This window comes from Hemicordylus capensis, chromosome 1 (genome assembly GCF_027244095.1).
Source record: "Hemicordylus capensis ecotype Gifberg chromosome 1, rHemCap1.1.pri, whole genome shotgun sequence".
Classification (NCBI taxonomy): Eukaryota; Metazoa; Chordata; class Lepidosauria; order Squamata; family Cordylidae; genus Hemicordylus; species Hemicordylus capensis.
This window is the reverse complement of record NC_069657.1, coordinates 191874029-191899177: the sequence shown is the minus strand read 5'-3', so window position 1 is coordinate 191899177 and position 25149 is coordinate 191874029. Positions and strand designations below refer to the sequence as shown.

The 25149-nt window shown below is 42.2% G+C and overlaps 1 protein-coding gene and 1 long non-coding RNA gene across 3 annotated transcripts in view; one reads left to right on the top strand and one right to left on the bottom strand.

The window, feature by feature from the left end:
* LOC128330810 (sodium channel protein type 2 subunit alpha) overlaps positions 1 to 11568 on the bottom strand; it is a 161478-nt gene extending 149910 nt beyond the window's left edge. For both annotated transcript variants that reach the window (XM_053264186.1, XM_053264180.1), the window contains exon 1: positions 11288 to 11568. The gene's annotated coding sequence lies outside the window, so the exon portion shown is untranslated. The remainder of the gene's footprint in view (positions 1 to 11287) is intronic.
* On the top strand, positions 5185 to 13662 carry LOC128330867 (uncharacterized). The gene is made up of 2 exons (XR_008310266.1): positions 5185 to 7983; positions 9521 to 13662. It is a non-coding gene; the product is annotated as an uncharacterized LOC128330867 (long non-coding RNA).
* Positions 13663 to 25149: the final 11487 nt, after the last annotated feature.

Below are 25149 nucleotides of genomic sequence, written 5' to 3'. Positions count from 1 at the left end.
AGATTGTTCTCTCTCATCTAGCCCCACTACCTCCAGGCAGGCATTTAGGGAGTTTATGCCTTCTCCTGATGATGGTGACATGGAGAAATAGATTTGGGTGTCATCAGCATACTGACAACACCCGGCACCAAATCTCCTCATGATCTCCCCCAGCAGTTTCACGTAGATGTTAAACAACATCGGAGACAGTATGGAGCCCTGAGGGACACCATACGGAGTTCAGATTTTGAAGAACTACAGTCTCCAAGAGACACCATCTGGATTCTGCCCGTGAGGCAGGAGCAAACAAAGTGTCTCCCTGCAAAGCAGTGTCTGTCTACCACCCCCAATCCCCTCAGACGTCCCATTAGGATACTATGGTCAATACTATTGAAAGCTGCCAAGAGATCCCCATGTCACACTCCCTCTGTCAGTTCCCAATTTGAGATCACCCATCAGGCTGACCAAGGCAGTCTCCACCCCATAGCCTGCCCAAAATCTAGTTTGAAATGGGTTTAGATAATCAGTTTCCTCCAAGACTGCCTAGAGCTGGGAGGCCACTACCTTCTCAATCACCTTGCCCAAATATGGAAGGTTAGAGATAGGCCTGTAGTAGTTTAATTCTGAGGGATCCAAGGCAGGCTTCTTCAGAAGCGGTCTAATGATTGCCTAGTTAATACAAGGAGGCATCCTGCCCTGCCTCAGAGAAGCATTTATTTATAATCTCTAACAGGCTCTCTACAACAGCCTCCCTGCCAGATAGTATAAGCCATGTTGGGCAAGGATCAAGAGGGCAGGTGGTAGGCTGCACCATTCCAAGCAACCTGTCCACATTCTCAGGAGTCAAAAACTGAACCTGATCCAGGGTCATCACATAAGAGGAGCTGCTGGACAGCTCAACATCAGATTCCGTAACAATTGTGGACTTTGAGAGATTTTGTCCACAAAAAGACTCATTAAAAATGTCACAGCAAGTAATTGTTGGTTCCACGTTTTTATCTACCCCAGCACAGTACTTCCAGTGACTGTTGCTGGTGTCTATCTTACATAAGAACAGCCCTGCTGGATCAGGCCCAAGGCCCATCTAGTCCAGCATCCTGTTTTGCACAGTGGCCCACCAGATGCCGCTGGAAGCCACAGACAGGAGTTGAGGGCGTGCCCTCTCTCCTGCCATTACTCCCCCGCAACTGGTACTCAGAGGCACCCCGCCCCCGAGGCTGGAGGTGGCCCACAGCCCTCCGACTAGTAGCCATTGATAGACCTCTCCTCCATGAAGTCATCCAAACCCCTCTTAAAGCCATCCAGGTTGTCGGCTGTCACCACATCCTGTGGCAGAGAGTTCCACAAGTGGATCACGTGTTGTGTGAAAAAGTACTTCTGTTTGTTGGTCCTAGACCTCCTGGCAATCAATCTTATGTTTCTTTATATTGTGAGCCCTTTGGGGACAGGGATCTATCTTATTTATTTATTATTTCTCTGTGTAAACCACCCTAAGCCATTTTTGGAAGGGCGGTATAGAAATTGAATACATAAATAATAAATAATGTATGTATGTATTTATGTATTTATAAGAATGGCATGGAAGCCAAGATGGGCATCTTAACTTGGAATTTCCATTATTTTTAGAGCACAAGTGAAAATGTAAAGAATCTTAACTCTCATCTTAAACCAAACATTTTTAGATTGCTGGATTTCTAGGTCTTTTAAAAAGGGAAATCTGATTAGACGCTATGGGGAAGAGCTTACCCATGCTGGTTAAGTGGAGTCTTAGTATACCTCTGATGCAAAACCTGTGTTCAGGGGCAGTCTGCCACCAACTTCTGTGCCACCACAAGGCTCTGGTAATCTCACCTCTGCCTTGCATTCCCTAGTAAGTACAATTGCCACCTCATTGCTGCCATTCATGCCTTCACAAGTCCATTCGCCACCCTGCCCCCACTGCCTCATATAGTTTGTTACCTTGCCACCAGCTTATGCGTTGAGAGGAAGTATACTTCCCAGATGTCCCCATGTGCTTTCCAAATGTCCCTGTGTGAATTCTCCTCCCCATGGGGTTCTGCTTCCTGCAGAAGAGGCCCTCTTAATACTGGGAATGTAATGTACTGCCCCAGAGATGGCCATGGTGGAAGCAGCACCAGACAGATGCTACAGATTCACTGGGATTGCTGCACCCAATGAACAGCCCTAGTAGCCAATACCTGTTTTCTAGAGTTTAAGGGCCAATTTTTTAACTGCTGCATCTTGGTCACTTTTTGCACTAGATCTAAAGGGGTGGTGTCCCCTAGTTGATGTCTGCAAGCTTTCGGGCAGATAGGGCAGACAATTTAGATTTTATCACCAAGAGAATACTCAGGGCTAATAATTTTAAAATGCTGAAACAACTCCCCCATCTTAATTATATGAACGGAACTGTGACATAAGGAAAGGCTATTTTGTAGGAGTTCTCTCCACTATAGAAGCTCCCTTTACAATTGGGAGGATAAATTTTCCTTTCTATTGAAAAACTGCTGAATTGATCAGTATTCTTTGGAGGGTACTGTGCTTTAGTATCTTGAGCCTTGTTTGACAGAAGTTGCTACCCATGCCTCTCCAGACTAATGGCATAATAGGCCTCAATAACTGGGGTGGATACATAATTTATCTTCAAACTCACAGACTAACACCCCCCCCCATTTAGTAGCATAGATCTCTTTTTCTTTCTTCTTGTTGACAATACATAGTTATTAAGGGATATTTTAAGTCCGCACACTTGGCAACACTCCACTCAGCCCAACAGAGCGATCAGGATCTAAATTGTAAAGTTTTCAAAGTTCTGTTTTGAAGGAAGTTCTATAAATTACCTACCAAATAATATAATCATGTGATCTGAAACCACAAGGTAGAACTAACTGATGCTGAACGCTAAAAATTTTGTAACACCTTTAACTAAGATAAAGTCACGCTCCTCCCCTCAATCCCTTCCCCCCCCAAATACACAATTAAATGAAACTAGTGGATTCAGTAATAGTGGCTGTGTGATCCCACCCTATGACTATTCAGCAGTGAATAAGGACACAATAAGAAGCAGTTAATTTGTGTTCACTTTAAATCTGTCCATTTTTTTTCTTTTTGTTAAAACATACACACACACACCTATCTATATATTTAATTCTCCTGGGTGCGCCTTAGAATGTACGTCCCGGCACCCAGCTGATTGGCTGGGCAGTGGAGGCACATGATAGGCTGAGGCACACCCAGGAGGATTGGTCAGCAGCGGGCCCAGCCTCGGAGGCGAGGCGGTGGCGACTGGCCCGGCCGTGGTAGCAAGGAGGCAGCAGCGGGCCTGGCCACGGAGGTGAGGCGGTGGCGGCGGGCCTGGCTGTGGTGGCGAGGTGGTGTTAGGCCCAGCTGTGGGGGCGAGGCAGTGGCGGGCCTGGCCACACCAGCGGCACTCGGCCCGGCAGCCTGGGTCCAGCACAGGCCGGCCGGAGACTGGGGCAGAAGGTGGGGGGGGGGAAGAGATAACAGCCAGCTCCAAAGAGCGCACAGATGCTCTGTGCAGAGTCGGCTAGTGATAATTAAATGCAACAGATGCTTCAGCCACCATGTCCAAAACTAGAGATTCTCTCCTCAGAACTTTCCCATAAACCTCACAGTTCTCCTGCTTGATTTAATTTCCTTCAGGATGGCGTTACCAGCAAAACAGTGGTAGGCCTTACGCCACTCTGACTGAAATAGTAGGTCTTAACCCTTTGAATTGCTCCTTTTTACCATCTATGAATCCTATACAGGGATTCCTACTTTGCTTTATGAGCCCCCTAGAGAACGAAAAACCCCAGTCATTGCAACCCCAACTCCTTTAAGGGATGGGGACCTATAGAAGCCCTCCACTCTTCTCCTTTTTCTCCTCCCTCCACTCAGGACACACACAGAGGCCTTGAGCTGCAGCAGCCGCCCTCCCGGCACCTTTCCAGGGCCTGTTCTCTGGCTACAGTTGAGCTCTGATATCCGCTCTGCTGGCTTTGGCGCTTCTTCCCCTGCCATGTTTGAATGATGATTATTAGTATCTGTCTCTTTTCCTTCTGTCTAGAAAGTAGCATATTTATTTTAAAAATTGTACACAAGCTACGTAGCCTCAGAGCATAGACAGAGTAGCTTTCTTCCCTTTCCGCCTCAGGCCTCCACTTAATGGCTAATGGCCGATAGGATAATGGCTTACTCAAAGTAGTCTCATTGAAAATGAAAGATCACTAAGCATTCCTTTTACATGTTCTTTTAATTTCAGTAGGATTAATGGCGCAGTGAGGAAATGCTTGACTAACAAGAAGGTTGCCGGTTTGAATCCCTGCTGCTACTATATCAGGCAGCAGCGATATAGGAAGATGCTGAAAGGCAACATCTCATACTGTGCGGGAGATGGCAATGGTGAACCCCTCCTCTATTCTACCAAAGAAAACCACATGGCTCTGTGGGCTCTATGGGCGCCAGGAGTCAACACTGACTCAACAGCACACTTTACCTTTAGGATTACTTTGAGGAATGTCCCTCATTAGTTGCTATCTCTTTCTTGCCATATTCTTTACAAAGTAGGAAAGGGTGGATTGGCATTTCTGTTTTAAATGTGCTAACAGATCTTATGCCCTGTGGGATGCTTTGGCTATTGTCAGATTCTTTGAGAACAATCTATGTGCTGAACTGGGTGCTGGTGGGTTTACCTCACAGCATTTTTATAGTGTTTTCCACTCACATTTTGAAAAGGACTTTCCATTATTCTTGCCTCCCCCAAGACTATTTTTCAAGGATTGTTTAACTTCTCCCTTATTATATGGAAGCAAGTCCCACTGACTTTAATGTAGTTTACTTCCTTCTAGGTGTGCACATAGAATTGCAGGTTCAGTTTTCAAAATGCTGCTGGAAAAGGCAGGTGTACTCCAGCCCAGCATCCTCCTCCTCACAGTGCTCGGCTACATGCTTCCAGAAAGCTCCAAAGAACTATAGTAAGGAAATCCCAGAAACCATTCCCACCAAGTGCCTATTATAGTGATGTAGACTGACCTTGAACATGGAGGTTCTACATGAGAGCCAAACTGCCTATGAATATGGAGGCTTCATTTCTTTATGGCAAAGTAAATATTCCATATTCACTGACAATTTGGCTCTCGTGTAAAACTTCCATGTTCAAGAGCAGTCTGCACCAGACTGTTGGTTTCTTGGTGCTGCATGGGAATGGTTTTTAGGATTTCCTTGAGGTTCCTCCTTTGGAATTTCCTAACATGGGGTCCTTGGTCCCGATACTATACATTTTTACTCAGAAGTAAGCCCCAGAGAAATAAATGGGCTCCCCCTTCTATGCTTTGCTGAAGGGGCTGGGATGAAGAGGGGAAAAGAGAACCCACATTCTTGCCTAGGATCCCTTCTGGCCCTGATTCCTATGTTTGTTTACTTGGAAGTAAGCTTCAGTGGACTTCCTAGTAATTGATTCCAAGCTTTGCTGGGGGCCTCTGCTTCCCTCCTTTGGTGTGGGTGAGAGAAAAGGGGCAGAGGGAGAAAACAAAGCTCCAGGAAAGGAAAGGGAGGGAAAGTAATGGTTGTTTAATTATACAAGTGCCAGAGTGCTCATAGTCTGACAGGCACCTATGTTCAGATCCAGGAAGCCACTTGCTAGAAAATGCCAGGGTTTGCCCCTCCCAACTTTGGCTTCAGAATTCTCAGTGGGCAGACTGAGTTATTTATTTATTTATTAAAAGATTGAATATACCGCCTAATCCACAGACTCAGGGCGGAGTTATGCTCTTTGTTAACTTTCCCTTAGTTATTTTCCCTGTTATGGGGATTTCGAACAACAATTATTTGTTGTTAAAAAAAACCCCAATTACTCAAAAATCACTAGATTGATGTTTTTCAAACCATCAAAAGGCACCTGTCCAGTATGGATCTGCATTTTGAGGGAATGATTTTTGGCTAAAAATGTTTTTAAAAACTAAAAATATAGATCATCTATATAATTTATATCTATTTAACATCCCTGGCACCCCCCAACCAGAACTGAACCAGCCGGGGCGGGGTGCGTGGGGTGGTGGCTCAACCTAGAAGCAAACCGGTCCCGGTCCAGTTTGAAGTTGAACCCTCAAACCAAACCAATTTGAACTCAAGCTGGCTCGAGGTCGAGCCGGTTTGAACATCCCTAGTTAATAGGTCTGTCTTGGTCAGTTAGAACTATTCAGTTGTTGTTGTTGTTGAAGGCTAATGCCTGTTTGGGTATGTTGTTCTGTCTCTCTCAGTATGTGATGTTTTAGTTTCTTAATAAATCTTTGTTTTTTTGAAATCCACCTTATGTCTCCAGATAATCTCTTGAACTGAACTTTTTGTTTTACCACCAGAGCTGTGTGAGGGTTTTAATCTTTCTTCTCACACCCCTCAACATTGTCTGCTTCTGTAGCTCTGACTAGAATGTAGGAGCGAGAGTCTTGTCCTGCTGCAGGATTCTAGTCCTGCTGCATATCTCCATCTAAAATAGTTGCTTCTTGTAGGACTCACAGAAGGTAGGCTCTATCACATGTGGGGGGCAAAAATAAATGTTGATTGGTGCCTTCCATTCATGACTGATGCAGGGGTATAGTCAACAAACGTTATGATAGATGGGTGAAAGTGCTCCTCCACAAGTAAGTGTGTGTGTGTGTGTGTGTGTGTGTGTGTGCGCGCGCACAGGGGGTGGGGGTTTATATGCTCTGGAGTGTCTGGGGGTAAGAGGATGGCTTTGTTGGACTGTTTCGGGCACAATAGGGGCTTGGACTGGACCTGATGTTTACTCTCAAACAATCCCCATTGATTTTAATAGGATTTACTTGTAAGCAAATATGGCTAGGATTGCAGCAACTTGATTTCACCAACTTGAGTTTCACTAAAATCAATAGCCTCAATATGAAGGTTATTCATACTTAAATAAAATTAAGTTAATTTGAAGTTTGTGACACAATTGGAATCAATGGGACCACTTGTAACTCACTCAAGTCCCACTGTAATGAATAGAACTTGGGTGCAGCTAACCTTTCCCAGATTGGGCCTGGTAGGAATAAGCTTAGGGTACATTTAGAAATGGGAATGCCATCCTGTTTTCAGTTATTTTGTAGCTTCCTTCATAAATGCATTTGATTTCAACTTTTCTATGTCAGTAATTGGAGCAGTTAAAGTTTGGGCAACATCATTTAAGTCTGACAGTAGAAGGGGTGTTTTATTGGGGTAATGGCTTTTTAAGTGTACAATGAGAATTTAATATTACTTTTAGGAACTCCATTATCATAGTTTTGCTCTTTGTATTACCTGTTTAGAAAAACAAAACAAAACAAAACACCATAGAAGGCAGAGGCTGACAGAATGGTGTCTTGCAGTTGTCACCGTGGTACCAGGTAACTAGAGAAAAGAATAAGGACTTTATGTCATGAACCTAGCATTTCTGCATTTGGAACACATCTGAATGAAAAGTTGCCAGCTTCTGCACCAGCCTCTGCTCGGATGCCTTTAATAGCAGTTTGAGCTACAGCAATTAGCAGGTAATAGCCTTTAGCTCTTCCTCATGAAAAACTTATCTTACTGATTTCTGCATGTCAACCCTTTATTAAAGGCACATGAGCAGGTGTAAAACTAGGAAAGACTCCTGCCTGAAACCTTGGAGAAGTTGATGCCAGTCAGTGTAGTAGACAATACTGAGCTAGATTAACCAATGCTCTGACTCGGTATAAGGCAGCTTTCTGCGTAACTGTTGCTCTAGGTGTAGTTCCTCAACTTGTTGCTATGAATAACTGCCTTGCTTCTTTTCTACCCCTAGACTGCCATCTTTGAGAACCTAACCATCTGCTTGACCTTATCTACCAGCCTCTATATGTCTCTACCAGGTCCCTGTTTGCTGCACTGGACCGTGACTTCTGTCTGGCCTGACTCCATTATCTGCCTGAGGTCCTTGGATGCCTGTCAGTCTACTTTGCAACCTGACATGAATCCTGCTACTTATCTCTGAATCTGGCTAAGGTCAGGCAGCCTCAAAAGATGGCAATTCTTTTGGCCAGTTGGCAACTCTTAATGTGAGGGGAGGTAACAGATGTCACATTAGATGGCTCTGCAATATTGGTTGGTATACACCAAATGGAAAGGGAGAGTTGAACTTGAGATCAGCATTTAGTTTTACTGAAGTGTAAGGTAGTGGGGTCCAATGGGTAATCAGAGGTATTCAAGATGCCTCTGAATACCAGTTGCAGGGGGAGCAACATTAGGAGAGAGGCACACCTTCATTTCTTGCCTTTGGGTTTCCCAGCGGCATCTGATGGGCCACTGTAGGAAACAGGATGCTGGATTAGATGGGCCTAGTCCTGATCCAGCAGGGCTGTTCTTATGTTTTGCTTTGTTTCTTCAGTGTTAAATGGGCATTGCAGTGGCCTTCCTCATAAGTTTGTTGTGAAAAACATTACCAATTACCAATACATTTTGTTTTGTATTCTATCATTTTTACTGACTGATTATTTTATGTAAGGTTGGCCTGTCTTTGCAAGCTGCGTTGAGATAACCTTTGTAACAAAGGCAAGGTGAAATTTTATTTTAAAATGAGAATAAATTATTCCCACTGAGATTAATGCACACGAGTGATGGCAGCACTGTCTGTGTGCAAAATAAAGACCAGCGAGCATATGTGAATTAAAAGGACTGTTCACAGTGATCCTTGACACGGACTTATCTAATAAAAGACTCTATACCAGTGGGGGTGGTGGTGGAATACTTCATTTATACCTGCCACTAAATTGAGAATCTGTGTTAAAGGTGTGTGATCTCTGTCCAAAACATGTAAATATGTATAAGGTATTCCATAACCTTTTATGGTACTAGTGCAAACATGCCATTTCAAGTGCTTGCAGGACAGGAAGTTCCTCTTGCTTCCTGTTTCCATGAGTTTCTATAACCTCAAATGGGAAACTTTTGCTCCTTCTTCTCCCCCACCCGCCCCCGCTGAAGTACACAAGCTCCATAGTGAGAGGAAACTATTTGCACATCTCACTCAGGGGAAGATGAAAGGACATCATTTAAAACTCACAGAGATGTGCACAGCAGATTGGGGTGGGCGGCTGGAAACATGAGAAACATCCAAAGCTATAATTTTACTTTATAATGTGGAAAGAGAAAGGTAAACAAGTCTGATGTGAATTCCTAGATTTTTGTGGCTTTTCTCGTCATGTGATATGTGTTGTGTTTAATACTTCTGGATGAAGAGGGGGCAAATGGGTTCAGACCTTCAGCTGTATAATGAAGCATTACAAATTTCCATCAGTCTGCCTAAAGGACCATACCAAATTTAAAGACATCTGAAACCCAAGCATGGGATATAACAGGGGGGGCCTCAGGATATAATCCATGGTAACTGGGCAAGGATAAAGCAATTGTGAAAAGCACTGGATGTTTAGTTGGGTTATCTGACCAAAGCACCTAATGAAGCTGAATGACAGGTGTTTACTGCATGATTTGAAGTTGGATCTTATCCATTAAAGCTTATGCCACAACAAAACTCTTTATCTTTCAGGTGTAACAAGATGATTTATTTCTGAAGCAACAGACCAACATGGCTACCTTTCTGCTAATTAATCATGTTAGTTATCTATACGGCCAGAAAGATGATCACAAGGTTTTTCTACTAAAATATCAGTCCTTAGATTTCTAGTTCCCCTTCTCACGTTCCCTTAAATTTAACTCATAGGCATTTTATTATTTTTTTAAAAAACAGTGTATTTTCAGATTTATTTATGTTTTTATTTTTCAGATTCCCCTTTCAGGGTAGTTCTCAGCTGATTTCAATAAGATGGATGGTATCTATCTTATTGAAATGAAATTATGCAAGGTTAAGGCACTATATACATTTGGGCTTCATAATACATGTACTGCTGACAGTAGAAAGGGCAGGGCCAGGGACTGGGAGAGATCATGCATCATCCTCTTCTTAACATTCAACACTTCTCATGTACCAAAGCCATCCATGGCACAACAGCCAGGAACAACATTTGTGCCTCCTCCCTAGTTCCTGCCCAGCAAGGGCGGATCCTTTACCATCTCATGAAGACAGCCGCATTTTCCCTCTAGCCATTACAGCACTTCACAGTGCAGACAAGATAATCACTCGGCAAACAACTAAGCACATCAACATGCAAAAGAGAGAAATGGATGCGAAATCTCATTAAATTCCATACGTGTCAAAGGATCTTGCAGGCCAAGACGGAGCCTGCTTCTCATGTCATCGTGCTGGCAAACGGCTGTTGCTTTGACAGCTTCTGACACAGATACCAGAAATACTGATTCTGTTGCTTACCACCCAAGGAGACAGAGCGAGGGTTGCTTAAGCAGACTGTGGTCGCATTACTGAGCTCTGGTTCTGGTCTATTACTTGACTAAAACAGCTTTTCTAGTGATTTCCAACCCTTAAAAGACACAGAAAACCTTTATTTGATCAATAGATGGAAGAAAATTGGGAGGAGGGAGTGGACAAGTCGGAGCTGCATCAGCTTGCTGGGCAACCCTGTTGTTTCTCATAGTCTGTATGATTAACACAAGTGATGCAAGGAAAAGAAGATACCAACACCTGACAAAATATGGAATTCAGTACTAATAAAGCAAAGTTCATCTTAAGTGTTGTCAAAGATTGAGCCATTAAGTGTGCCTTGTGGAACCTTCTACACTGAGATACTTGATAGGTGTGTTCCATCATGTCTCCTCTATGGAAAGGGCTATTTCAATGGGAAGAAATGCGGCAACAAATAGACTGTCCCTTGCTGAAGCAAGAGGAGGAATTAATATTGCAAAGCCAGGCTTCTGCCGCTTGAAGATGTTAAAGAAAAGGCAGCACATCCCTATAATGCTGTGCTTTCACCAGCCCCCTCCCCTTGTCACTTCTTGAGCTGCTTCATTATTTCTTACCAATTTGTGTTTTGCATAAAATAACCATGTAAGCTTCAGTGGAGAAATATAATGTTCCTAGCTGGTGGCAGCAGCAACAGCTTATCAGTACAGTGACATGGGTGCAGCTGCATCATACATTCTAGAAAAATGCAAAATTCAGCTCAAAATATATGATTAGTAATCTGGAAGATATATATTTGTTTTCTGTTTAAAGCTGACTGAAACGGAATACAGCCCCCTAAAATGATGTCCTTTGCATTCCCAGTTCTTCTTGTTGCATGCATCCAACATTAATTGCCAACTAGGTGCACTAGCAGGAGAGATGAGCAATCAATAAGATGGCCTGATAGCTGCTGCACAAAGCTTGTGATGAGATATTATTTTAACCCCATTGTCTTACCTGAGGAGAAGAAGAAGAAGAAGAGGAATGATAAATTACAGCATCAGGAATACCATTATCCATAGATCTGCAGATCAGGTTTTCTTTCTGCAGCTGTTCAGGTTCCTCAGGATAGCAGCTTTCCAAAGTCTCCCATTTTTCACTTGTCTCACTGACAAAAATGATCCACCCCCAAAACCAAAAAGGAAACCTTTGCTGTAATCTTCTGCCCTGGTGTCTTCCTCCCGAGAATCACTCTGTGTTCCCCAGCATCCTTAAGAAAAATTGCTTGCGGGGGATTTGAAAAAGAGAGGTGGGGGGGGGAGAATGGTAAATAAATAATTAAATAAAAACCAAGGTGGCACATTAAGGGAGAGCCCCATCTACTGGCAAAAATAATGAATGTTTTCCTGGTGTTTTGTTTTTACACCCCTGTGGCAGGAGCCGCATTATTAGTCACATATAATCATTCTATGGGCTAAAAATACACTGGCCTTGAAGATGGAAACTGCAAACATTTCATCTGATTACAACATTTCAAAGGGGAGGGGAGGTATAAAATGAGGTGAGCCCATTTGGGGAGGCTGGGATAATGCTACATACAATCACATGTCGAACAAATTGTGTTGAAGGCTGTACCTGTTGTGTGGCAAATGAAGCAAGTACTCTCTTGCCTTGCACATACAACTGCTCCAAAGATTGTTCGTGAGCTACACTACAGGGCACCTTACCATAAATACTGTTTCTCGACCTTTTAAGGAACAAGTACCTTGTAGCTTCTGAAAAACTAAAAAGTATCTCAATTTCCAGTGAATGTCATGTTTACAGGGAATATGTAAAATATACTGAAAGAATGGCTGTGTGCATATGGCCATGATATGTATTACAGATGTCTGATTTAGTGTTTGTAGGGTTGCCACCTTTTACACCAGGGGCACACAATTCAATTATGTGTGCTAACTGAGGTGCCATTTAAAGTGATGATTCCCTTATATTTAGCAACTAACTTAATTCACCCCCAGCATAGCGCCCCAACAGTGACTTGCTGGTTTCTTTCTTGTGTTTCTTTTTTTGGCTGTGAGCCCTTTAGGGACTGGGAACCATCTTATTTATGTATTATTTATTTTTTCTATGTAAACTACTTTGAGAACTTTTGTTGATAAACGGTATATACATATCCATAGTCACAGTAGTATCTGAACTAGAGGTGATGTTGGCCAAAGCTAGGAGGGCTGAATCCAGGGCCACACAAAGTGTAGCATGCCACATTATTGCAGGGAAAGATAAAGTGCCACACACTGCATGGCATGCCCTTTTTTGCCTTCACTTTGAGAAGAGAAAGGGGCAAGATAGGCAGGAAAAGAGGGCAAGAGAGAATGGGACAGGGAGACACTAATTCTAGGTAGTACCCAGTAGCATCAAAGGCAAAAGCACTCATCTCTTCATCCTTCTTCCCGGGCTTCTTTCCCCTCTCCTTCTCATCCATAACCCCTGCTTGTGTCTCATGAACCCCTAGGGATACATGAACATGAATCATATGTTGAGGAACTATGCCATAGGCCACCCTAAATTAAGAGGTTTTATACTGTTTTGGGAAGATGTTCAGACTTTGAAAATCACCAGATTGAGATGGAACTCAACTACTGTAGAGCAGTTACAGAGAATGTCAATAGGATGCTCCTATTATATGTGGCCCATATGAGGAAGCTAAAGTCAAGGAGACTGGTATTATAGGTTGTGATGGAATATAGAGCACAATCTTAGAGAGCATGTAAGATTATTTTAAGTGCAGAGCTGTGACTCCTTAACTGTGTGGTTCTAAGAGCTCTTGTGAGCACTATAGGAAGGTTCCTTGTGATAAACCAACATAAATTAAAAGATTGTTAAGCCACTTCAGAAAGTTGTTACATCTTTGGGGTGAGGAAATTTCATTTCAGCTATCCAAAGTGTCAGTCTGTGTGCCCCTATAATACAAGCTCTGTACAAAGAAAACAACATCCAAAGAAGTAAATGTTATAAGTTGTCTTCTTTTATGTTCCATCACTAGCTATAATATTCACCCTTTGATTTTGTCTTCCTTCCATAGATCATTTAACACACTAGCAAGTCCTTTAGACCTTTTCACTTTCCTTTTAACATTCAGAGTCTTATTTATGTATTATTTTTCTATGTAAACTGCTTTGAGAACGCTGGTTGAAGAGCAGTATATAAATATGTGTAGTAGTAGTAGTAATAGTAGAAGCAGGGTGCATAAAATGTTTAGCAAGATGACTATTCCCATCTTTTCAGTGCATGCTTATAGATGAAATGGGTATCAAAATATTTAGTAAGTGTCGGTGCATACACGTACTATTTGGGATTAATTCATATAACATTAAAAGGTGTGATTTTGTGAATGAATTGTCTGTGATGATTTAGCTGTAACACATACTGCCATTGTAAGAAATAGAAGCAAATATCTCAAAGTTTCCAGTAAGTTCTAAGCACATGTGATCTGTTTGCCTCCAACTTTCATGAAAGGTACACATGAAACTGCCTTATAGTATGACCACAGATCCATCTACAGTAGCTGAGTATTATCTAAAGTGACTGGCCGCAAGTCTCCAGAATTTCAGACTGTGGTCTTTCTCAGCCCTGCCTAGAGATGTGAGGGGTCAAAATAGGATTTCCTGCATGCAATGTATGTGCTTTACCACTGAATTATGCCCCCTCCCCTAATTGAGTAGGCAACCTTTAATATACATGAAGTTTGCTCAGAAATGTGCTTTCCCAAATTTGTTCCAGCTCTCAAAGAAATCTAGTTCTAGCTAATAAAGAAAAAAAGGCTAAAGTTATTCATGGACAATTTACACTGGTGAAGCTTTTAAATTATAAAGAGCCTCACTTGGTTTTTAGGATCACCTTTAAAACTTAAAAAAAACAAAACCCAGCAACCAACAGAAATACAGTTTTGGAATAGTCTCAGCGGTGCCCCACTGACATATACCTTGCTACTCAGTGATGTTGCTGTCATAATAAGTTTCTGGTTTTCAAACCCATGAATTGTCAACTGGTTTTGGCTTGGACATAATGCAGTGCTGATAAACGGATTGGAAATCAGCACCAAGGACAGCACCTCAGCAGCAGTTATTTGCTTGCAAGGTTCTCAAATCACATACAGTAGTACTACCTAAGTTCTGGTGTTTACTGTCATATTTTCCCCTTTATGTTTCATACAACACTTTTGAAAGTGATGCAGTTGATTTGCACCATGCATATTTAGGGTAATGTCTTTCCAGTAGAGAAAAAACTTAGTTGTGAAAGCTCTTTCATTTTTGTCAAGAATGGAAATGGAATGAAGAATGGATGAACAAATCAGCCTGATACAACAGTGCTATTATAAAAAGCACTACCATGTGAGACAATAGAAAGTGTGATAATGTATGTATCTTTATTATAAAGAGGAAATATGAATACAGAGGGTTTGTGGACTTTAGCCCTGAGATCATCAACACATGCTTAGGCACATAGGAAGCGTCCTTATACAAGTCAGATCATTGGTCCATCTAGCTCAGTATTGTCTAAACTGAATGGCAGTAACTTCTTCAAGGCTGCAGGCAGGAATCTTTCCCAGCCCTACCTGGAGATGCCAGGGACTGAACCTGGGACCTTCCGCATGCAAAGCAGATGCTCTACCACTGAACTACCGCTCCATCCTCAAAGTTGCCATACAAGGTCTCCCATCCAGGCACTGACCAGATCAGGACCTGATTAGGATAAAAAAATTAATATTGGTTTTCCAGCAACAAACAATCATTTTGACAGATCTTAATACACAACAGTCTTAACTGTGCGGGAAAAGCTCTGCTTCGCTTCAGCAAGGTGACTGTATCATTTGCCCTGAGACCATGTTGTGGGACCAGAGATCATTCTTGCTCGGCTGAAATCTGAAGCTGGGTTAACCTGTACTGATTCAAGTTCTCATCTGCCCAAGCATTGCATACACTATCAATGGAGCATTATTGTCAGAGCTGGCACCGGATGAAATTGATAGTTTTTGTAAGTGCCTTACTTAACAGCATTTAATACTTAATTTCTGCAAACTACAGACAGATGGTACTACAAAGAGTGAACATTTGAAATAGGAAGTTTTGAAGTTTATGAAAATGTCACACCAATGTTTAATGCCAAACAGGAACAGCTATCTTGCATGAAAAAGTGAAACAACATTGGAAACTAAGCTTTATATTATAATAAGTAGTGAAATGGCCATCATAATAGTGTATTGTGTGGCCCATGGGGCCTCTGTTGGTGGAGCCAAGACTACCTACTGTTGGGATGGCAATTGTGTTGGTCTGACTGCAACATTATTCCCCACAGCCTCTGGGCCCCCTAAATTATGTTCCCCTACCTCCCCCAGCCTGGACTGCCATTGCTGTGCCAGGTGGCTAAGCGTGATTGTTTTCAGTGTTGAACAGTGAATGTACTGCGGCCAGCCAGTAGCAAAATCCTAGCCATCTTGATCTTCCATCACTGTGGGTGGGGCCAGGTTGGGTGATCAGCTCAGCTGACAGCTTCTTCTGCAACTCCAGTGCAGCCTACAGCCGTGCCTGGTGGGGAAATGATACACTGGCACTTACCTGAAAGGTCATTCAGGAAGTGTATCCTGAAAGCGGGTGTTGTTGTGTGGGGATAAAATTCAGTGGTGGTGATGTATTTGAATCCACAAAAGGTGAAAATTGTGTACATGCTTAGCTAATGTGTTTACTTTAGCGGAAGCTTAGAGCCTTGTGAAGATAAAGTGGTGTCTTAGTTAGGAAACAGAAGTCTGTGGCTCATACTGATAAGGCATATACTGTTTTCTCATTGTTGTGTGGCAGATGTTTATTTGAGCTGTGTAAGCACTAAGCAAAGGTATAAAAACACATTGAAATTGTTATTCAGGGTCCCAACTAAAGTGTGAACCAGTTGGTACTGCTCTGTCTGCAGCAGTGCTAAATAAAAGCCTTGGAAAAGTTTCTCCTATGTCCGGTTGCTCTTCATCAAAGAGCCCTGACAAGAACCCAAGAAGGTGCATTTAGGCACATCAGTGGCAGTGGGAACCATCCCCAGTGAGCGGAGTGGGGGAAGAAATGCGGGTGAGAACAGGAGAAACGTGGCAGTGATAGCAGCAGCAGCCACAGCAGGAAGGCTGCACACTAGCTGCTGGGGCTGGGCACAGGGATAGAAGAAGATTCACTGGTTCCCACTGCTGCTGCTGGTGTGTGTTTCTCACCCACCCTACTGCCTGTGCCTGCCAAGTTCCAAAGAGTTTCTGCACTGTGTCTTCACGCTATTTCTCTCCCCACCCCCTGCCCACCTTTGCTGGGCAGAGTGAGTGGAGGCAGGGGAGGAAGAGGGGAGAATGGAAGGACTATCCATGCAAAATGTGGTATATGCAGATCAATGGAAAGCATCTTATTCAGAATTTCTTCTATAAATGCTGCAGAGGAATCTGCTTATTCCACCGTGTTGCTGGCACTTGTCATGGACCAGGCTAAACCAGCCCCGTGGTTTCTACTCTTAACCGCTGCCACCAAGTAGACTTTTCTTTTCTTGGGCTGTGTCTACTCTAACAGCCCTTCAGCCTTTGCAATAAAACAAAAACCCAGTAGAATGGAAAGGATCTAGTCTTCTAATGTTTAAATAAAACTTCTAATGTTTAAATACAAGAACGTTTATGTTGGAAAAAATAGTCAATGCAGAACAGTAGCTTTGTTTTTTTGGTACAGAACCTTTTTTAAAAACAGTTCATTAGAGCATAAGGGCAGAAATAAAATGCTTGGAAGGACACATCCAACTGATGTATCTAATACTGGGCCCTAACAGAGTCCTCTGTAGTTACCTCAACTTTTGCAGCAACTTGGCTTGTCCCTTGTGCAGCCCCTTTTTAGCCCCAGTACTGATTCTTTCAGTTTGTGCTAGAAATCCCTTTGCTTGAATTCTTCAGCACCACACTCCTTCTGGTACTGTATTCCACTGCACTCCTCTGAATCTGCACACTCCAGACCGGCCAAAAACAACTCTTCAACAGAACTACTTTTTCAACACTAAAACTCTGCTGAAGCCGGAATCCTTATCAGGGACATAGTAGGGGAGAGGGGGCCCCGTGTTTGTCACTCTCCCTGATGACCCCTCGGGGTGAGGGAAATAATAAAACAATTAGTGAGGGGTGGAGCTGGGGGGAGCTGGATCCTTTGAACCCATCTGCTCAATTATAGCTACACCCCTAGTACTTATATACTCCAAACATTCTTCCGCCTTTTTTAAACTAACCAATTAAGACAACTTAAGTTCCCTCCATTTTTCATAACATAACCAATGAAATCAGACTGCCCCTTCCTTCCAAAATCAGTCCAGTACTTTGCATAACCCTCAAAAATGAAACTGCTGAGGAGGAACTGTGAACATTTGACCTCCTGTTCAACAAGGCAATGGCAACATAGAACTTATGTACAACAGAAGAGGTTTGCAGGAGCTGTGAGCCTGTGACCCCTGTACAGCCTTCTTAACATAGAGAGCAAAGTATTTACAAAATGGAACCTTATATTCCCTGAGCATATTGTGGTGTAGCACATTTAGCTCATATAAGTGGCACGCTTGAATCTGTGTTTGTCATTGCTGTTTAAATACTGGCAGAAATAATGATGGTAAATGCCTCTGTTTTCACAAAACTCTGGGGTATGCAATGGTGCATGTAGTATGGTATAATGGTATGGTATAAGTTTCAAGGCTACAATGAAGTTTGCATAACAGCATAGCAAGGGGCTAAAGATGGAAGGGAATAAAAATTCTTGCTTATGGCAAGCTAGCATGACTCTGTACATCATTGATTTTTATTGTTCTCTGCTTATTTAATGATTTGTTGTACAGTGCTCTAAAGACTATATAGCTGGTAGAAAAGCAGGAAACAAATGTCATCTGAGACCCTGCTTGCTATACTTTGTTTATTATGCAGATGCTTTCATAATGTCAATGTGCATATCCAAGTGCATCTTCAAACAAGAAATTAGCCAGAACTTGTGTGTGTGTGTGTGTGCAGGTGTTTGTGTGTGTTTGTGTACGTACATATATATATATGAAGAGAATGCTTATTTTGTAAAGGCGGGCGTTAGGTCCAGGCTCCAAAATTACCTAGCTGCATCTGACAGGGGTAGAGGGATAAAACTGTCCTTGTCCCTGACAACACAGTTGTCTGAGATGCAGGCCAGATTTTGCATCCTCTCAGTTATTTCCCAGAGTGGAGCCTGGGAAATATCTAAGAGGATGTAATTTGTCCATTAGACTAACCCCTCATTTGCATATCCCTGTACTCAATTCAGTGACATGAGAATGACTGCAATCTATTTCTTTGCTGTGCCATCCTAGAAATATTGGAAGGTGCAGGTCATCTGGAGGAGTCCGCCATGCAGCTCCTCCCTGTGGCAGTGTTGCCTTGGCTCTCTGGAGTTGTGATGTCAATGTGGGAAGCTGCCACAGTGCTGGCTTCTTCTAGGTGACTTGAGGTTTCTGGTTTTATTGGAGTAGCAGAGAAAAAAGGTCTTCTGCAGCAGCCCCCCATGCCACCAATGTAAAGTCAGGAAAAAGCCTACAGTGTGATGGAATCCTGGGAGCTGGCATATGCATAGACAAGTAAAATGAATGCAGTGGTAAGTTATGTATTCCTATAGATCTGGTTGTCTGGATATACTGCTCTTACATAGAGGATTGCACAATTAGTACTAGTGCCAGAGACCTGTGATGTTAGAGAGCAATGTAGATCAGAGAAACTTCCAAGATCAGGAGCAAAATGTACAACAAAATTTTTTTTAAAACCCAATACCTAAAAATAAATATGATCAAATAAAAATCTCTCCAAAATACACATAAACCATTAAAATAATAAGCACACTTTCAAATGCTGCGTAAAATAACAAATATTTGTATCACAGATGAGACTTGAAATTTATACAGTTAACAATATAATATTCTTTGCCAAATACTTTTTGACCTGTTCCCTTATTTATTATTATTCAGTGGTCTAATAATGCATCAATAATGCATCAGAACTGGAGTCTACAAACAAACTTGTACATGTCTGTGGATAAGGTGAAACATAATACCAATTATCTCTGCATCCTTTATAATTACATGAAATATCAATAAAAATAACTGCCGGAATCCCTGGTTTGAGATACTGGACACTTTACAGGTGGCCCCATGAATACACACACACACACACACACACACACACACACACACACACACTATTAAAACTATCAGTAATCTGTTAACCCCTGCTATCTGAGCAAAGAGACACCTTTCAAAGTGGTAATTCTTATATTTGGCAGGGGAAGAGCAACTGACCCTCTCCAACCCCAGCACAGCATCCCTTCAGTGGCTGTTGTTGGTATCGATCTTATGTTTCTTTTTACATTGTGTGTCTTTTTGGACAGGGAATCTTTATTTATTATTTATTTATCTTTCTATGTAAACCACTTTGCAAACGTTTGTTGAAAGGCAGTATATATATTGGTAGTGATAGTGGTAATCTGAGACAATGAAACTTTTCTTAGGAAAAGGCAGGGGTGGAAACTTTGGGGTAGCCAATAAATTAATACCCTGTTTCCCCAAAGGTAAGACCTACCCCGAAAGTAAGACCTAGCAGTAATTTCTGATGTACCGCTAATTGCCCTAGTGCATTTTGGGGGGCTAAAATTAATATAAGACACTGTCTTATTTTCGGGGAAACACGGGTAGCTAGTCTAACAGAGAGTACTATTACTTCTTTCTCCCCTTTATTATAATTGCAAATATGTGTATACCAATTTCCAACAAAAAATGTTCTCAAAGTGGTATATATAGAAAAAGAAATGAGATGGTTCTCTGTCCCAAAGGAGCTTACAATCTAAAAATGAACATAAGGTTAACACTAGCAATAACCACTGGAGGTAATTACTTTCTTGCACCACCTACAACTGATTGAATGTAATTTCTGATTTAACTAATAATCATTACTTGAATGAACATAAATGTGATAGAAATCTCATTTTGATGAGGGTTTTTATTGGTTAAGTGTCTCAAGTCTGTAAGAATCTTTTCGCTTATTCAAGCCTGCTGGAAGCGCTGGTTGCTATTAGAAATATCTTTTTGCATCTCAAAACATGGCTAAGAGTCATCTGCATAGCAAATAAACCTTTCTATTAAATCATGCAAAAACATTTACCCAAGAGATGGAGCAAAAGGTCAGACTTTTGCTTCTTCTGTTCGTAACACATGAAGACTGGTATTGCTGGTTTCTGAAGCTTGAGGACTTCTGTCTACAATTGCCTTTTTATTTGCCTCACAGATGTGATAATTTAATATTCTCAAAATGATAAATAAATATCACAATTTTGCATCAGTGTTAGCCCACAGCGGCATTCATTTTCTGCAGTCCTTTGGGTTGGGTGATGTGTGAGCAGCTACTGATGGAAGTAACACTAGAGCCAAAGCTGTTGAGTTATTTTGGGATTGTCCCTTCCTCTGCAGAGATTGGCCCAACATACCTCTAGCTATAATAAAAGTCCCTTGAAATTGTGGGCTAGCAATATCCTGGAGTTGGCTTTATCTTAAATCTTGAGATGAGTGGCCCACCTCCTGTTTAAACCTATCTATTGATAGAGATGTATTATAAAGTGAGACTTTTATTTTAAGAGTTATATATCTCACCTTTCTTATCAAATCCAAGGCTCTTGGATTACAATACAGCAATTTAAAATCACAATACAAAACATACCAAAATACAAAAACATATATAGGCCTGCCTGATCTGAGATCAATAAAAAAAGAACACCGATCACGGGAGAGGAAGTGTCCGCTGAAATCAACATGTTTTAACATGTGTTAACAGTGAATGGTTAGCAGTCTAACCATTGCTTCCTTCAAACAAGGAGGCACTCTGTCTCCCTCAGCAGTGCATTTATGATATTGCCTAGGCCACCTCCAACAATCTCCTTGCTAGATAGAAGCAGCCAAGTCGGGCAAGGATCCAGAGAACAAGTGGTAGGCCGCACCGTCCCAAGCAGCTTGTCCACATTCTTAGGAGTCACAGATTGAAACTGATCCAATTTATTACTGCAAGAAGGATTGCTGGATACCCCTTTCATAGACTTCGCAGAAATAGTGGAGTCCAACTTGGCCCAAATACAGGAGATTTTGTCTGCAAAGAACCCATTAAAAGCTTCACAGCAGAATGTTTCCAGGGACTGGTTTAATGCATGCAGAAGGAGCAGAAATTAAACGCCTCACAACCCAGGATAGCTCTGCTGAAAGTGAATCTGCGGATGCAATGCGCACAAACCAAAATCTTTTTTTTTTTTTTTTGCTGCACTTACCGCTACTGCATAAGCCTTCAAATGGGTCCTATGCTGCATCCTGTCAGATTCGAGCCGAATTCTCCTCCAATTGCATTGTAGTCGCCTACTAAGCCACTACAGCCCCCGCAACTCCTCAGTATACCAAGGTGCCATTTTAGAAGCAGGTCAGAAGGGAGCAATGATGTCTACTGCCTTATGTCTAGGAGCAATAATGTCTACTGCCCTGGTGAGTTCCCTATTCCAGGTGCCCAACAGGACATCAACAGAATCACCGGACGCTGCCACACCAACTTAGAAACCCTCCAAGGCTTTTTGGAATCCTACTGGGTCCAGTAGCATTTTGGGATGGACCATCCTAATAGGTCCACCACCCCTGCAGGGGTGGATTGTGGCTGTGAAACCAACCTTAACCAGGTAGTGGTCCACCCATGACAATGGGGAAACCATCGGATCCCCCATCTACGGAACACCCCCCTGATCCGAACAAAAGACCAAATCGAGTGTGTGGCCAGTAACTAAATTAAACTATTAGTTTAGTTTAGTTACCCGTTGTCAATAGTTTAACTACTATTTAGTCGTAGTACCATTTTTTCACTGTGCTCCTTGACTTCCATTACTAGAGTTTACAGATCACCCCCATTCTCAGATATCAGAGTGGTGTCATCAGCGTAGCACAGGTTATTGATGTTTCTTCCTCCAACTTTAAAACCATGCTCATCTTCTTCCAATCCAGCTTCTCTCAGTATATGTTTAGCATATAAGCTGAATAAATGAGGAGAAAGTATACAGCCTTGTCTTACTCCTTTGCCAATCTGGAACCAGTCATGTTCCGTCTGGACTGTGGCTTCCTGTCCTGTGTATAGGTTTCTCATGAGAACAATGAGATGTTCTGGGATGCCCATTTTCCTAAGGACATTCCACAACTTGACATGGTTGATGCAATTGAAGGCTTTTCTGTAGTCAACAAAGCACATATTGACTTCTTTTTGGTATTCTTTGGCTTTCTCAATTATCCAGCGTGCGTCAGCAATGATGTCTCTTGTTCCTCGGCCTTTTCTGAAGGTGACCCTAGGGGTAATATACCTCCCAGCATACTTCGCTCATCCCTCCCAGGAACCCCCCCCCCCGCCACCGCCACGCTGAGGCAGGATAGCAGGACTGGGGGGGGGGCTGTATTTCATAGAGTTTCCCAATTATTTAAAATTCTAAACAAAAATTTAAAAATATTGATTGTATGTCTCTAACTTCTCTCTAAGGCCACAATGGTAGGCAAATATTAGCTTTTTCTAAGCCAGTTACCTACCTGGAAAATAGGGTACACCCCAGTGTTTTTAGAAAAAGCAACCATCAAAAGGTTTCCTGTGCCTCTGAATTTAGCTTCCGAAATGAATAAAATCAAGAGTGGATTCTTATGTAAAAGGACCATGAGCTCAGTTCTGGCAATACAAATTTCTGGGCTAAGTCCGTGCTCAGAGGTACCCTGTTCCTCAATTCTAAATGCATGTCTGCTCCAATTCCAGCTGCCATTGGTCTTGCACCTGGTTCCGGTAGATCAAAAAGTAGATCTTGCAAGCCTGACATCTGCCCATGCCTGCTCTTCGATGAACAATTATCACAATGTGAAACAGTCAATCATCTTGTTATACATCTCCAAAATGGAAGGCCCGCCTCCCCGCCACCTTTTAAAGATTAAGATTGCTAAAGAGGCATGGCCACTCATATTACCTTGGCTAGCAGGGTTATTTTCTACATAGAAAACACTTTATTTATTTATTTATTTATTTGATTTTTCAACCGCCTTACAGAATAGCTCAGGGCAGTTCACAAATATAAAACAGTTAAAATCAATCAATGATCAGGAATGGAAATTTTTAAAAATACAATGCATTTATGACGTTGTGAGTTGCACAGACACTTTTTGATAGAACAAGATCTGCAAGCATGATCTTGCAGAGTCATTTTTGGCCATCTACCGATGCTTTTAAAAAGAGTGTGCGCATAAATAAATAATAAGTCCATGCTTGTTTAACAAAACTTCACCTAAATTCAAATAAATTATTACTGCTAGCCTGACCAATTAGACCACATAATTATGTGGCAATAAATGGAATGAAAGTGCGTGTGAAACCAGTTTTTTAATTTGTGGGTCTTGGGAGAGCATTATAAGATTTTAAATGCTATTAGACTCACAGTCATAATTGCTGCTGCTGTATTACTTGGTTCATATTATTTGTCTCACATTTTCATACATAGATTATTATCTATTCTTCCCTGCTTTGCTTAGTATGGCAGTATTTCAAGACATCATCTGCCCCATATTTCTATGAGACAGGCAAATATTTGTCAGGATCAGTGTTAGAGACAGATTTGAACCCTAGATTTTGGGGAGTGGATGCAGACACCCAGAGCCACTTGTTTCTCTTCTGACTTAAATTACTCTTCTGAGCTCAAGTAACCATTATACTGCTTGTTGAACATTCCATTGTTAGGATGACAGCTGGCTAATAGACCACAGTGATTAATGATTGCTGCCTGATTTTTTTGTCCATGGAAGCTATTGATAGAAGATATCCTAATAACTGGGAATATCTCTCCAGTCTTTGGAATGTAATTCTATCAGGAGAAAGCGATACCTAGGCAATTTCCCCCCACTGCCCATTCCCACTTCTGAACTTTTTCTAACTGAAAAAAGAGAGGAAAAATAATAAAAGGAAAAAGGGAATGGTGTTGAGAATGAATTGAGAAAGTAACAAAGGCAGGAAGGAGAGAGAGAAGGAATGAAATGGTGGTGGCGGGGTGGAGAGAAAAAGAAATGGAGGTCCCTTACAAATATCAAGGCTGTTCTCATGAGCAACCAAGCCCAGGCTTAAGCAGCCGAGATGGGGCTTGGTTGCCCATAAGAACTGCCTGAATCCACACAGATCCCGGCGGTGCTGTGGTGCTAAACCCAGCGCCGCAGCCCGGCTCTTAGCCAAGGTTAAGGGTGCAAACATGTCCTTAACATCAACTCCAGGACTGTATGTCAGTGCAAGCTTCTTGCAGCTCACGTTGACACAAAGATGGGTACCTAGAGTGCCTGTCCCCTGAGAGAATCCCCCAATGCATTGTGCTTGGAGTGCGGTGCACTGTGGGATTCACAGAGGCTGGGACAATGAGACTCGGTTTCTGTTTATCAGCACTGCCAGAAACAGTGCAGAGAGTAATCTTTGCTGCTCCTGGCAGTGCTGGTCATGTGGATGCATGGCTTGCGTGCCACCAGGGCTCAGAGTGATGTTTTGGGTGAAGGTAGGTTGGACCCTGCCTTCCCCACCTGTGCAAGAGTGCAGTCTTGTGAATAACCCCAATGTGTGAGAATCTCTCTCTTCAATAAACTATAGCTGACAACTTTGACTTTTTGCCCTCCTAACAAACAAACAAACAAACAAACAAACAAACCATAACTGAAACAGTACCTAGATGGATGGCTGCATGGAAATCCTATGTAAGCCACTTTGAGTTCCCTGATGGAAGAACAGTGTAAACGTAAAT